General features: G+C 36.2%; 1 protein-coding gene across 2 annotated transcripts in view; it reads right to left on the bottom strand.

Moving 5' to 3' along the window:
* SESN3 (sestrin 3) overlaps nucleotides 1–16,232 on the bottom strand; it is a 60,210-nt gene that overhangs the window by 27,870 nt on the left and 16,108 nt on the right. The gene's annotated exons all lie outside the window — the stretch shown is intronic.

Genomic DNA, 16,232 nt, shown 5'->3' with positions numbered 1-16,232 from the left:
TTAGTATTAACAACTGGTAGATTGCCAATGACATGTTGATCTGTTAGATCCCCATTTAAGTGTGATTATCTGTAAGCCACAAAAATTCCAATCAGGGACTAACTTCCTTCTCCAAAGGCATGTGGAAGAGCAGGAATAGTCAAGGGAGGCCCTCCGGCTTTGAAGCTCTTCTTAGGCAGGAGAAGAGACTGGAGAAATGGCCACTTAATTTTCTATAATACAAGTAATATTTTAAAGTTCTGAAAAAGAAGTCCTCCAAAACTGTAATATAAAAATAGGTACGGTGCCATGGTTTATAAAGATTATAAACACTGAGTGGGAAATTACAGAGCATGGGAACCGGAAATGAGTGAATTAAGCTTTCGGTGTCACTAAGCCCTCCTCAGGAAGAGTCTAAATTGAGGAGGTAGCCCCCAGGTGATATTTCTTATCTGAGGATGGCAATATCTCTTTCCCATGGCTACAGCTGACTAAGCAGCGATTTTCAACCTTTTTTATCTTACGGCACACATAAACTAATTACTAAAATTCTGCAGCACACCAAAAAATGTATTTTGCTGATCTGACAACAAAAGAAAGGTATATTGATTTCATTCACATTGGATGGCTATTGTCATTTTTTTTCTTGATAATCTGAGGAAAAGAAGTCAGTGCCCTGGATGAAATAGTCAGGTATTATATGTTTTAAGAATTCTTGCGGCACAGCGGTTGAAAATCGCTGGACTAGACCAATAAACATGGAAGCTGACCTGCAGCCCATGGGTGCCTTGGTGAGAGTTCTGCCTAAATAGCTGAGGGTAATTAGCTGGAGCAGTAGGATTCCACAACACTAGAAGTCACTCTCGAGTACTGGAGTTGTATGAAAGCAATGTAACCTGATGGAGAAGAGGAACAATAGCACTCAGAAGCCGAGCAAAGAGAGAATAATGAAGAGGCACCAGAGTAAGCAGCAACCATGCCTGCTTCTAAGGAGAAAACCACTAGTTTCCATGGACTCACTAGAGAAAGCAAAGCCTAATCCTAGCTCTCGTCTCTCCTTTCCTCCCTCCTTCTTTAGCTCTGCACAAAGTAATCTGAGTCTTTTTGTTCCTTACAAACAGCCCACCAAACACAAAATAGTGGCTTCAATCCCTTACTTTATTAGGAAGCAGTCACCATACAAGTTGGCAAAAGTAGGCAGTGGGGCAGTCAATGATGTTTTTAAAGAGCTTAATCAGATCTTTAATCACTGGGTGAACAAGACAGATATGGTCCCTGCCCTGATGAGTTTGGCACACATTCATCATCAAGTTTCAGGGTTCTATAGAAATAAATATATTTAATAATGGTAATCTTAAACTGCTACATACTCAGAAAGAACTAGGCATCATCTATGTTATATTTATAAAGTGATGACAAATAGATCTCAATTTACTGGTCAAGTACATTAGAGGACTCCATGTAAAAATAAATAATTTCAAATTTTAAATATTGGCATTCCTTGCCTACATCAACCATAATCAAGATTTACCCAGAAAAATAACTTCAAAGAAAATAACAGATTTCTTCCCTTTGCTACTCTCTGGAAATTATAGGAAGTAAAAACTTTAATACTCTCCATTTAATATAGCCTAATGCACTAGTATGTAAAAAGCAATTTCCCTTACAACTGATCATTTCAAATAAACAATGAAGTCAGAGAAACTAATTCTGAGGAGAAATCATAGTTTTGAGGAGAAAAATGCCAATAGGAAGGTAAGTAGAATCTTTTAATTACATTTATAAAAATACATAAAATTCATAAAAATACAGGGAGAAGAAATAAAAGTGTACAAAGGGAATTTGGAGATGCAGAATGATTTACTACTAAGATGATTTATTAAAAAATCACTATTTGATACACACTCATTTAAACTTACCTTTAAATGTTTGAAATTGTTATTTTGCTTACAATAATATTTTCTGGAATAAGAGATGTTTGCATCTGAAATTCATTTTCAGATTACTGAAAATTACTGCACTTAAAAGAATATAACATCTCTTAGTTTTAACCAATTAATAAGCAACTGAAACAAAATTTCATTTGTGTCAACATTAATTTATTCAGCAAACTATTAAACATTTACACTGTTCTAGGCACAATAGGGACACAAAGAACGGTTAGATCGGCAGAACTGCATGCAACTGACTGCATATAGCATATGATATGTTCCATAGTGGTTGCATACACAAAGTGATGTGGGAAGACATTAATTTTAGCATTTACAACTTACTTTATTTCCCTATTGTTGAATATCAAAGTTGTATACAGTTTTCACTATTATAAATAATGCTATCCTAAATATCTTTGTACAAAGAGTTTTGGGGGGCATATTTTGTGGTATTTAGGCTAGTTTCTTCAGGAAGATTCCCAGATGTGAATTTATTGGGGTTTGGACTGTAAATATCAAGTTCTTGTTGCCAATATACTAACAAAAAGTGTTTTACCGCCCTGCCTGGGTAGCTCAATTGGTTAGTATCATCCAGATATGCCAAGGTTACAGGTTCAATCAGTGGAGCAACAAACTGATCTCTTTCAAATCAATAAATAAAAAATTTTTAAAAAGTTTTACCAAGTTTATTTCCTTCAGCTGGGTCCACTTAACCCATTAACTACAAAAGTGAAAAACAATATCCAAAAATGTGTGCAAAACTTTTTATTATAAACTGATTTGAGGTAAAATTTCTTAAGCATATCTGTGGATGAGATCTGTTTTCAACAATATAATTCTGGGGGTGATGTAGCCCCTGGGTCTGACACACACACACACACACACACACACACACACACACACACACACACAAAACAAAAAAACAATGCTCCCCCCACACACATACACACAGGCACAAAAACAGCTGGGAAGTTACAGCAATAGCCCAGGGAGAGATAATGTGCCTGACCTAAGAGTTGTTTAGACACTGAAGAGAAGGAAAAACTAACATTTTTAAGTTTCACCATCAGTACCCTTCTCCTCAGTTGCATTTTTGAAATGGCATCACTACTGGAAAGATCAGCCTAGCTCCTGCTTCTGTATAAGGAGCACCTTTTCTGGTGAGGACTCTACAATCGTGTCAGTTGGTTGCTTTGGATATTTATATGAAGGTGAAAAACAAAATTTTAAAAATGACCAAAGCAGCTAATAAATTCTACTGTAAACTCATTTTACTGAAAGTTTCTTTTCTCCACATACTTTCTATCAACTTTTTAAAGCTGATAAGATCAAACACAAAATAAATAGGATTGCATCATATCCAAAAGATTCACTTTAAAACAATAAGCTGAAGTTCTGGTCTCCTTTCTTCAGCTTTTATTTCAAATCCAAAATGTTTAGGACTGAATTTCTACTTCATTCATACCCCAACTAGCTTGTCTGAAGTCTCCTGACCTGTGTTGCTTTATATGGTAGTAATCAGCCACATTTGACTAAATTTAAATGAATTAAAATTAAATAAAGTTAAAAATGCAGTTTCTCAATCACGCTAGTCACAATTCAAGTGCCCAACAGCCACATGTGGCTATGGCTACTGTACAGGAGAGTGCAGATGATTCCATCTGGCATCGCAGAAGGTTCTACCAGCGAGGTTGCTCTAAGACACTTATTTTTAAATTCACATCTTCAGGCATTTTAATGCCTTTCTGAAATGTTAAATGACTGCTCTGCAGAGTTATTGCTTTGATGGTTACTCCTACTCAATCCCATAACCAAGCATTTTAATGTAATTGCAGAAATCCTCTCAACCAAACTAAGAGTGAATCCAGACAGGAGCAACGCAGGGGGCAAAGACAAAAAAAATCAGTTCCAAAGAATCCTTATCTCAATTTCTGCTCACATTACAGTCTCCAGAAAAATATCCAGGAATTTCCCCCCTCTTTTGTCCCTTTTAAACAATGATGGTAAAAAACACACGAGGTCTACCTTCTTAACAATTTAGCGTACAGTACAGCATTCTTTACTGTAAACACTGTTGTACAACAAATGTTTAGGATTTTTTCATCTTCCTAACTGCAATTTTACACCACTGAACAACTCCTCATTTCCCTCACCCCTCAGCCCTGGACAACCACTACTTCCTGCTCTTCATGTAAGCACACTCTTCAGATCCCAGCTGAGATGCTGTGTAATCACCGGCCTTCCTCACCTCCCAACACAATTCAGATCTGCCTCTTCCTGTGCAACTCTCTCCTTGCCGGGCTTCCACAGCACCGAACCACCCACTCCACTTCTTCATCCACTTTCACACTTTTCCTATTCGTTCCCTACATTTCTTTCAAGAGTCATTCTCTCAAGTGTTTCTTCCATGGCTTACATCTTTTATTGCACAAACAAAATTCTACTGACTTGTGTGACAGTCACTATATTGGGAGAAGAGAGTAGAAAAAAGGGATGTGTGATATGAAAATGAGCAAGCCATACAACTGACCCCTGCATCTTTTACATCCATCTAGGATAAGCTTAGCCTTTTGGTCTGGCTTTGGGCATTCTGAACTGCCTGTGACATCATCTGTTTGTAATACTAGCACCTTCAAATCAACATATCTAAAACTAATCTGCTGCCCTAAATCAGCTATTCCTGCTTACTCTCCTCTATAAGTTATAAAATCACTCCCCTCCCCCTCTCCCCCCCCCTCAGTTACCCTGGCTCCAATTTACAGCTATCCTTGACTCTTTATCCTAGGAGTCTGCATTCAAACAGCTGCCAAATCCTATCATTGCTCTTCCCTAACTAACTCTTTGTCATCCTTTCAACGGACCCTTCAACCATAAGAGTTTTCCTCTCACAACTGAGAATAATATCAATATTAGGTCTTGGCTTTCCCTCGTTTGGAGGCTTTGAGAAGGCAACACATAAAAAATGTAAAAAATTCAAATCACAAAACAAAATAAGGTCTTATTTTTATTTTTTCTCCTGCTAATTTTCCCTAATGTAAAACAAAACACCCCAAACTGGAATAGCTATATTTTCTCAGCAGATGCCACTCTAATAGAATAATTGAAGGGTTGTTCTCTAAGTGAAATAACCTGCTGCTGCACTGGTTCTGAAGAACAACACTGCCATGTCCTCCTCTCTTAGCTTAGTATAAAGCTAATATCTTATTCTGGGGAACAAATGACTTTGATCATACTAGTGCTGAATCTTGTACAACGGCTTTTCAATCATAAGGCTTGTTTTGTTTCTATGAAAATCCAAAACTAACAATTAAGCCCTTGAGGCTTTTTTAGCTGCATAGTCCATTTACAGTAGCTACTAGTCACATGTAGCTATTTAAATTTAAGATGATTAAAGTTAAAAATTTAGTGTCTCAATTACACTAGTTAAATTTCAAAGGTGCCATAGTCACATGTGGCTGCTGGGTACCATGATGGACAATGCAAATCTAGGATTTTTCCATCATCGCCAAAGGTTCTATGGTACAGCACTGCTCCATAGCATTATTAGTCCTGATTCTAGTTACTGGGCTGATGAAAAGATACAAAATGGCTAAAAATTCAGGAGTAAAATAAGCACAATAAACATGTACTAAGCTTACTTCATTGATATAAAAATTGATTTGAATATTGAAACTGAAAAAACCCCACAGTAAAATAAATGAACTACAAAGGCAAGTTGGAGAAGATACTGTTCTTCAGTCTTAATTTTTTAAAATATGTTTTTATTGGTTTCAGAGAGAGGAAGGGAGGGGGAGAGAGAGAGATAGAAACATCAATGATAAGAGATAATCATTGATTGGCTGCTTCCATTGATTGACTGAGGATTGAGCTCAAAACCTGAGCATGGGCACTGGTTCATGGGTTGATACTCAACCACTGAGCACACCGGCTGGGATCTTGTCTTAATTTGATGACAATGTTCAAATAACTAAAAATTCAAATAAGTAAGAAATCTCGTAATTTCAATCAAGAAAAAATTGTAACTATATAATAGGAACTGTTACTTTCTACATGTCAGTTCTATATGTTCTAAGAGATATTTTCCAAGGGTGATCTCAAGAATGCTACCATAAGGGAAGTATCTTTTTTCAGATACGTTATAGCTGAAAGAAGTTATGCTTGAAATACATCAGTTGAGAGTATGCCTAATTATCTGCTGGAAACCAAAACACTGAAAGGATAAAGATAAATTATATTTAGAAAATTGCTTATTTTGACACTTAACAGATAAACAATTTACCAAATCACTTTATATAAATGAATCTCAATAGAAAATTAAGAAACTTACAAGTTACAAATTCTTAAAATTATGTCTTTAGATGTAATCAGTAAATTACTTGCCCTGAAAATGCTGAATGCCAAAAATAATTGCTGCATTTAAAGCTACTAAATACTTTCAAATAAATTATTAAACTTAATTTTACTTTTCTTCAGTTTATTTCATTAAAAATGGAAAAGTAAAGAATACAGTCTATTCATTAAAATATCAAAGCTTATGAATTTACTAGTAGCCTGGTGCACGAAATTTGTGCACATTAAAAGGGAATTAATTGCCCTAACTGGTTTGGCTCAGTGGATAGAGCATCAGCCTGCAGACTCAAGGGTCCCAGATTCAATTCCAGTCAAGGGCATGTACCTTGGTTGTGGGCACATCCCCAGTGGGGAGTGTGCAGGAGGCAGCTGATCAATGTTTCTCTCTCATCGATGTTTCTGGCTCTCTATCCCTCTCCCTTCCTCTCTGTAAAAAATCAATAAAATATATTTTTTTAAAAAGGGAATTTATTAGCAGAGATATTTTAATATTGCTATTTGCCCTTTCTCTATAATAGAAGTGTGAGAGATGAAAGGAAATTAGTAAAATGTATATGAAAATAATGTATAAATTTATTAATAAACAGTAACAAAAGGATATAACAACAACAGAGGCATGATAGAAAAACAACAAAAACATGATATGAAAACAACAAAAACATGATATGAAAACAACAGTGATGCAAACAATGACTGATAAAGTGATTAAACTTATTCTAATATCTCCCTGTACACCCTATTAAGAGTGAAAACACTTTCAGAGTGCTTGACTAATTTCCCTTGTGATGAAGTACTTAGAACTTTAACTGTAACATCACATGCTCTTCAAACTCGAGAGAAAGCAACATATAACTGACCATGTGCAAAAACGGGTTCAGGCAGGAATATGCCTACTTTGTCTAGAGTTTGTTCTTGTGATTTATTAATAGTCATCACAAATGTTGGCATCACGAGAAACTGTTGTCGAATCAATTTAAGTGGGAGGCCACTGTCAGATGGGGACAAATTAATTCTTGGAATCAGAACAGCCTCTCCCTCTGCAGATCCTGTTAGTACTTCAGCTTCGACAATGTTAGGTCGTAATCTTTTGATAAATCTGGTACCATTACAAAGACCCCATTTACTATTGAGATTTCTCAATAGCATGATGATTGCACCCACTTTCAATTTTAATTTATGACACGGCATTCCCGAAGGAGTAATACTATTAAGAAATTCGATGGGAACATTTTCCTTTTCAGCATCATCTGTGGAATCAATGGAATCATCACTCAAATATGTGTGAAAATCTCCATAGAGTATATCCAAATTTTCTTCATTTAATTTTTGAACATGCTCATTTTTTGGACAAAGAATTGCACGTTTAGGTATATTTTTAGTATTATCTATAGCAGTGGTTCTCAACCTTGGCTGCACATTAGAATCACCTGGGAATCTTTTTAAAATCCTGATTCCTGGGCCTCATCCTCCAGAAATTGTTTCTTTGTTATGGGGTGGGGCCACAACATTAGTAACAAAGAAACAGAATTAAAACTTTATTGTGGGGAGCCGCTACAGTGTTTTGGACAGGTTCAAGCCTTGGACTGATGAGAAGGCACAGTCCTCTCATTGCCACATGCAAGTCCCAGCTTGGAGGGCAGGGCCCTCCCAGCACAATTATAGCCAACAGCTATAGTTGTACGCTTGAACCTATGGACCAAACACATGGCCCCACGTGCCTGAGTGATGTAGGCTTGATAGAGTTCAGGTACATGTAGTTGAGTAGGATTGAAACCCAGGAGAATGTTGTAAACATCTTGGTCACGCCCTTACTTTGCCACATAGCATCTGTTATAAAATAAAGGCATGGCTGTGGGTGTGGTCGCTGTCTCTCAGAGAAGCAGTGTCCCACCGAGACCCGGCTTTCATTCTCTTGTCTGTCTTTTCTAAGCCTGTCAGCCACCCCCACTCAGGTTCACCCTTGGCAGTGCTGGCGCGGCACACTTTAGAAAGATATGCCTCCATGCTCCCAGGGCGGGTTCCTGCCTCAAACCCCGCCCTAACAGGAAACAGCTCTGGGAAACAGCTCGGGGGAGGGTGCAGCCATTGCCAAGACAACCCTTTGCAGGACTGACTTCCTTCTGCTTGGTCGCAGCGGTTGTGGTCGTGATGAACACCACCCATGGTTTTTATATAAGTAGATTAACATTTTCTGGTTAATGTGAAATGCTGTGAGTTTCTAAATGCTGGTAGAAAAGTTTTCAGAAGCAAAATAACTAAAATACTTTAATTTTCTCATTAATTATACTAGTTTAAAATATTATTTTTAAATAACCACTTTACTTAGTCTATTAGTAAATTGATAAACTTAGATTTGAATTTTTGGTAAAATGTTATAAAACCATGATTAAAAAATAACCCATATTATAGATATCTATTATATAATTTATACATTTTTAGAACCGAATGACTTTAATTTTAAATATATCTAAGGTTCTTTTCAATGTTGTATACTCTATGTCCTCTATAAATGATCTAGTTAAGAAAACATAATATTCTAAAAAAAGTAAATAAATTAACAATAAACATTTCTTTTAAGGATCTGTTACTTAATGATTTTCTTCCTTCTCTAGTTTTTAGCCCTCAAATAAATCAAGGGATAAAGATAAACCATTTTATGAAAATAATGAGTAGTCTTGTTAATAATCTTTATAAGAATAAAAATCTTTATAATCTATTATTGCAAATAATTTTTCAAAGTCCTCACAAAATAATGTATGGACTATTGTTCTCAGATCTATTAAAAATGTATTATAGAATTTTAGCTTCAGCATTAAGGAGTACTAGGCCTATATATATTACCTAGTTTCAATTTTCAGTAACTCTTTTTAGGGGGTTCAAGTAGGTTTTCAAATACAACTGTTTCTTCACTAGAATGCAATCTCCAAAAAATACAATTTTCTCTTCTAAAAGAAGAGACATATGATCATCAGTATACCAAACACGTATACAATGATCAGAGCATAGGAGGTGGCTGCTGGGTCAAAATGCCTCACTCAAATACTGGCACTTGGTGCTGGTTGTTGACTGGCGTGCCTCGCTTCTCCACGTGGGCCACTTTTGCTTCCTCCAAGTATGGCAGCTGGACTCCCAAAGGAAGTATCCAAATAGCAAAGGTTAAAGCTCTAGCTCCTCCCCATGAGTTTTTATCACCAGCCCTTCAAAGCCTAATTTTACTTTCTAAAGCAAAGCATTTTAGTTTCTCTAGCTGCACTCCAAACTATCTTTCCACTAAGATGAGTGTATTACAGTGGGAACAACTCTTGAGTGCTTTCAGCACAATTATATGAGTGGTTCAAGACCTAAGTGACTAAGTTCACATGACAAGGTACATTTCCAAATCAATAAAACCAGTCCAAGTGATGGTTTTTAGAGAATTTAAAGACTAATCCAAGGGTGACTGCATGCTATGATCAAGAGCAGAAGTGAACCTACCAAAGTTATCACTTGTACCCATAATGTAAATAAGATTATTTAAAATAACAGTTTGAATAGACATGTGACTATTTAATCAGCAGAATTTAGTTGGCAAATAACACTTTTAATGTATCAACAGACTTCTGCATTCCAGATAGCCAATAATTTTTTTATTTTTTTAATGTCAATATCATGTGCTGCCTTGACATCTGATAAAATTGGGAGAATCTCAAAATATCTCATTGTAAATTCCCCTCCCCAATCTGCTCATGCAAAGAAGGCTCCCTGACCAAACAATCCTCCTTATCATCAGAAGAATCAGATAAAATTCCTGTTTATCCTCAAGTAGCAGGTTTTGGTTCCCCACCAACCTGTGAAATTATTCAAACAAGCCAATATAGCTTTCCACAGGAACCTGGGGTAACTCACCCTCATCATGCTACAAAGCCTCTCTCCTACAGCCCCCAATTGTTCATTCCTGAGTGCAACCTCAATATAGCCCTGTGTGTTTTCTTTTCCTGTGAGTCTATGTAACTAATAAACTGTGGATCTTATCTGTTCAGTGTTGAATGTTGTGTTTGACCACCTCATGGCCCAAAGTTAGAAAGAGGGAGCTTACCAATGGGGTAAACAAGAGGCTAGTGAGACTATTATATGAGTTAATACCTGTAAAGCTCTTAAAACAGGGGTGTATTATTTACTACATAGGTATTTGTTATTATTAAAATTACATAACACTGAATTCATAAAATGTAAACTAGTTCATAAACGTAACTAGTAAAAATGCTTAAACATTATCTACCAAGTTAAAGAAAAGATTTATACAGTACATTAGATGTAAGAAAACTATTAGTTGGCTCACAGTAGTCTCTTAATTCAGTATTTTGCTCAACAAATGATGCTGAAAATTTAAAATAGAAAACAAATTTGGAAAATAAAGCCATTTAAGTGAGAAACACACATTTATAAAATAATTGGTTATATATACTCTAATGAGCAAATGATCATTTTCAATAATTAAAATTTAGATTTAAAAAAATCATTAAAATGTAGAGAGTCATCAAGATTACATCTCTTGACCTTAAAAATAAGTATTTAATATTTAACTACCATTCTTTTCTATATAGTAGCATATTTATTTGGATGACTGAAATTTTTTTCAAGCCTTCACAGTTGTTAAAGACAAATAATAACCTATGAATCCTTATAAAAAGTCAAAAGGGGCCCTAACCAGTTTGGCTCAGTGGATGGAGCGTCGGCCTACGAATGAAGGGTCCCAGGTTCGATTCCAGTCAAGGGCATGTACCTTGGTTGCGGGCACATCCCCAGTGGGAGGTGAGCAGGAGGCAGCTGATCGATGTTTCTCTCTCATCGATGTTTCTAACTCTCTATTCCTCTCCCTTCCTCTCTGTAAAAAATCAATAAAATATATTTTAAAAAATGCAGACTCCTGGGCCTCACCTCAGAATTACTGAATCATAATACAAGCCCAGAAATATGCATGATAACCAGTTTTCCAGGTGACACTGATGTATAATAAAGTTTGAAAGGCAGAGTTCTGCAGTATTTAAAAAAAAAAGTCAAAAGGGTATATATTTTTCATTTTTACCTCCCTTCACAATTATTTAGAAAACATCTTTCTCTCCAATCACACATTAAGCTCTCTAAAAACTAGGGCATATTCTGTATACCTTTTTTAAAAAGTATGATTTTTTTGAAATAGAGGAAGGGAGAGGAATTGAGAGATAGAAACATGGACGAGAGAGAAACACTGATCAGCCACCTCCTGTACTCCACTCCACTTACTGGGAATCTAGCCTGCAACCCAGGCATGTGACGTAACCAGGAATTAAACCAATCTCTTCTTGGTTCATGGGTTGATGCTCAACTACTGAGCCACACCAGCCATGCTGTATACCTTTTTATTGTTCAAAAATCCTAGAAGGTAGCCCTGGCAGAGTGGCGTTACTTGGAGCATCATCCTATACACTAAAAGGTCTCAGGTTTGATTCCTCCTCAGGGCACATAGGTTGAGGGTTAGACCCTTGGTCAGGGCATGTACAAGAGGAAGCTTATCGATGTTTCTCTCTCTCTCTGCCTCTCTCTAAAACAAAAAATCAGCCCAACTGGTGTGGCTCAGTGGTTGAGTGCCAACCATGAACCAGGAGGTCACAGTTTGATTCCTGGTCAGGGCACATGCCCGGGGTGTGGGGTTGATCCCCAGTAGGAGGCATGCAGGAGGCAGCCAATTAATGATTTTCTTTCATCATTGATATTTCTATCTCTCTTTCCTTCTCCCTTCCTCTCCGAAATCAATAAAAATATATTTAAAAGAAAAGAAAAAGAATCAATAAGAATAAACATATCCTCGGGTAAAGATTACAAAACCCCTAGAAAGTAAATATTAACTGTAAAATAAAATAATTTCATAAAATAACCATCTTGTCCTATGTGCACATTCTAACTGATAACACCTGTAGGTTAACATGCAATGTTCAAGTTATATATTTGATAAATTCATTTAAATTTATACAGTCTTTTTTGTTCATTTAAATTTTTTATTGTTTAAAGTATTACATAAGTCTCCTTTTTCCCCCATAGACCTCTCCCCAGCCGCCCCCACTCCCCAGCACATGCCCTCACAACACCACCCTCCGTCTGTGTCCATTGGTTATGCTCATATGTATGCATACAAGTCCTTTGGTTGATCTCTTACCCCCTCACCCTCAACCTTGCCTCTGACGTTTGACGGTCTGATGGATGTTTCTCTGTCTCTGGTTCTATTTTTGTTCTTCAGTTTATGTTGTTCATTATATTCCACAAATGAGTGAGATCATGTGATATTTATCTTTCTCTGACTGGCTTATTTCACTTAGCATAATGCTCCCCAGTTCCATCCATGCTGTTGCAAATGGTAAGAATTCCTTCTTTTAAAAAAACAGAAACACCAATAAGAAAGGATATATACACCCCTATGTTCATAGCAGCACAATTTACAATAGCTAAGATTTGGAAACAGCCTATGTGCCCAGCAGATGAGTGGCTTAGAAAACTGATACATCTACACATTGGAATACTATGTTGCTGTATATAGCAAGTCTTATCTATCATAAATGTAGAGCAAAAAATATTGTAGCTATCTTTTAAATTCAATATTAAAGAGAAAAAAGTAATTTCCTGATTAAATATTATGAAGTACCTGTCCTATAAAGAAACCCTGGAATGACTGCTATAGCATGAAGGAATGTGCTATGGAGACAGCTATACTATCTTCATTCATTTTCAGATGGTATATATCTATGTCTACACATCTGAGTTCTTATTAGCCACCTACCCAGACATTATTATTCCCTTGGCAGTTTAGCCACAGCTTCTATGGGTAGCTCATATATTAAATCTATGAGCTCTTGTTTTTATCTCAATGTACCTTTAATTTACTATCCCATTTAATTTACCATCTCATTTGAATTTCCTCTGTGCACTATTCTTCACTTAAATTATTTGTCCTACTCTTATTACGTCAAAATAGAACTCTTGAATTTTTACAAATACATCTTTACTATTAAAATAAACAAAAGACAATGAAGAGAAGTAGATGGTAATAATAATTTCCAGAAATTCCACTACTAGAAATTAATACTTTAATTTTGGAATACATCCTTCTGTCTATATCTTTTTACTTTTTTAAGTGCAAATAAAAACTTCACACCTTTAGGGAAAAAAATACCTATTATGGACCTCTGTTCTCTTCAATATGTAGATCTACATCCTAAGAGGCATCCAGTACTTCATTGTATTTATGTCAAATCATTCGTTTAACCAAATTCCTTCTTTAACAGTAACCTCCGAGTATTAAGCATTTACTGATACTTTAAAGATATGAGATGATTCAACTGGAAATTAACCCTATGCTGAGATAAGGCTCATTCAAGGAGAAAATAAATATAGAAAAGAACAAAAGAAGATTACAAAGGATAATGTATTATATTTCAGTTCTTAATGCAGCACTGGCCCTGACCTTCACTGAAGGCTGGGTGGCCCCACAGTGAGAAGCAATGGCTGTGCCTCTGCAGTGGGTGTGGCTGCGATAGGGAGCAAGGCAGCAGGCTGTCCCCAGAGTCTTTTAAGTGATCCTTAGACCCCAAATTACAGGTACCAGCTAGGGAAAAAATGGCACAAATTGTGGTTTTGTTTTTAATCTTGTTATTGCTCCCAGTGTGCCAGAAATAATTGTTTAAATATAAGCAAGAATGACCCATCATTTTGTCAGTATTTTTATTTTTTTATGAGAGAACTGCAACCAGCACTAGGCAACTTTCTTCCCTAAAAGTATACCTGAGCTTCTTAAGTTTTCTATTAACCTAAAGATATTACCACTTATTAATTAAGGGAAGGAATTGTATAGCATTTTGAAATACTCAAGATAAAAAGTGCTGTTTACACACACACACACACACAAAACCCCATATTATACTAGCTTAATCAGTCAAGCAAAAACTGACAGGAAATATTCGTATACCTTATTTTGCCATACTGCTATTTTAGACCATGAAAATGCTTTTTAAAATTTCCTTTTTTATGAGTCTCAAAGTCAAAAGCTGACTGCCCATTGCCATGGAGACAGTTCTATTTAAGGTACTATATTAGTTCTCTCCTCACAGAAAAAGGATAGGAAAGTGGTCAACAGAAAAACATCACTCTCCGGGGTTTAGAATTAAGTACTATATATGCTTCTGGGGCAGCTGACATATAAGGAATTTGAAAGTGGGGTTGGGGGCATAATTTAATACAGTCCCTTACCTTTCATGAGTAAGACCAACAGAGGTTAAATTTTAATATTAAGCTAGAAGCAATATGAGGAAAACTCTCATTACCTCAAAATTACATGCAACCAAATAGTAAAAAGAAATTACTTATATTCAGTATCCTAGATAGAACTGCAACAAACTGAAATAATCTCTCCTTTTCACGAGCAATCTTTTATCCCTTTGCTTTATCTAAGGTCCATATGATATTCATTCCTTAGGTTTGTTCTGTTTTAATTTTCAGGCTTCCTGATGTGCCTGACACTCCATTTGTAATTGTAACTGAAGAGTAAGCTACCAGTTTACAGGTGAAAAAGAATATCCATAATTTACATGCATATTTAATATATCTAAGAGACTCAGTACAATAAAAAAGATCCCACAATGTATCAATACTAAAACTATCTTTAGGACAGACATTATCGTTTATTCTGTTTAAGAAAAAAAATCCTTGAGAGGAATAAATTGCCAGTTAGATAAATAGTCACTGGGATGTACTAGTAAATTAAGCGACTGTTACATACAACAGGTCGACCAGTTGCTATGATGTGCACTGACCACCTAGGGGAGATGCTCAATGCAGGAGCTGCCCCCTGGTGGTCAGTGCATTCCCACAGCCAACATCCTGCAGTCCCTCCCCCTGGCCAGCTGCTGATCGGGACTGGGTGAGACAGCCCCAATGGCCCTGATCGCTAGCCAGGCCAAGGGACCCCACCCGTGCACAAATTCATGCACCAGGCCTCTAGTATAGTCAATAATATTGTAATAATATGTATGGTGTCAGATGGGTACTAGCACGAAAACACTTTTATGTAAACAAGCAATTCCAAGAAAAACTATCACTTGATTTCAGTCATAACCAAGCTTTCAAAGCCCATCTCTCTTCTTTTTCCTTAAGCTAAAGTTTAGAATCTAGCAACAATAAAATAAGACATATTTTTCTTAAGGTTAGAACATATTATACCTGAAGGTCCCAATTTATAATTATTTTTTAAAAAACAGGCTAAAGGAATCTTGAATCTCCCTGATTCTAGAGCTGGTACTGCCATTATTATCTATAAAGAGTACTGTATTGATTTAATTTCCTTTTTTCACTATATTGCTCAAATAATTGACAATGCATACTGAAAATAAAATGGATATACATAATTTTGATTTGAAGAAGCATTTGGTTAACAATCCTGGAACAGTGGTTCTACTTTCTCACTTGAGAGCTTATTAAAATACCTATTAATGGGCCCCGCCTCCAGAATTTCTGATTCAGCAGGTTTGGGGTGGGTCCAAAATTCTGCATTTCTAACAAACACCCACGTTGTGCTAATGCTGCTGGTTCCAGGACCACACTTCAAGAACCACTGTCCCAGGCATTAAACAAGCTTATTAGTCTATAGAAATTGTTATTCCTGGTTAATAAATTACTTCAATTTTTCCCCAAATGAACCACTTTCAATTAAACAATAGCTCTAGTCTCTAGGAGAACAAACAGCCAATTTGAAAAGGATATTAATTCAATAAAAAAAACCAAGTTAATTCCTAAAAATTGCTATCCAGTGGTTGGAGAACTGCTGTGAGTTACAATGATATTCAGGGAAATAAACCCCTGACCAGCAGTAAATGCCTATGTCGCCCGTGAATTCAACTGGCCTTGAAAAGCAAGTATCTACTATAAAATTTTGAGGAGGAATTTAGTCTTTGAATGTAAATTTTTCTT

The sequence above is a fragment of the Myotis myotis genome, unplaced genomic scaffold (genome assembly GCF_014108235.1).
Source record: "Myotis myotis isolate mMyoMyo1 unplaced genomic scaffold, mMyoMyo1.p scaffold_m19_p_10, whole genome shotgun sequence".
NCBI classification, from domain to species: Eukaryota; Metazoa; Chordata; class Mammalia; order Chiroptera; family Vespertilionidae; genus Myotis; species Myotis myotis.
This window is presented reverse-complemented; position numbering and strand designations above follow the sequence as displayed.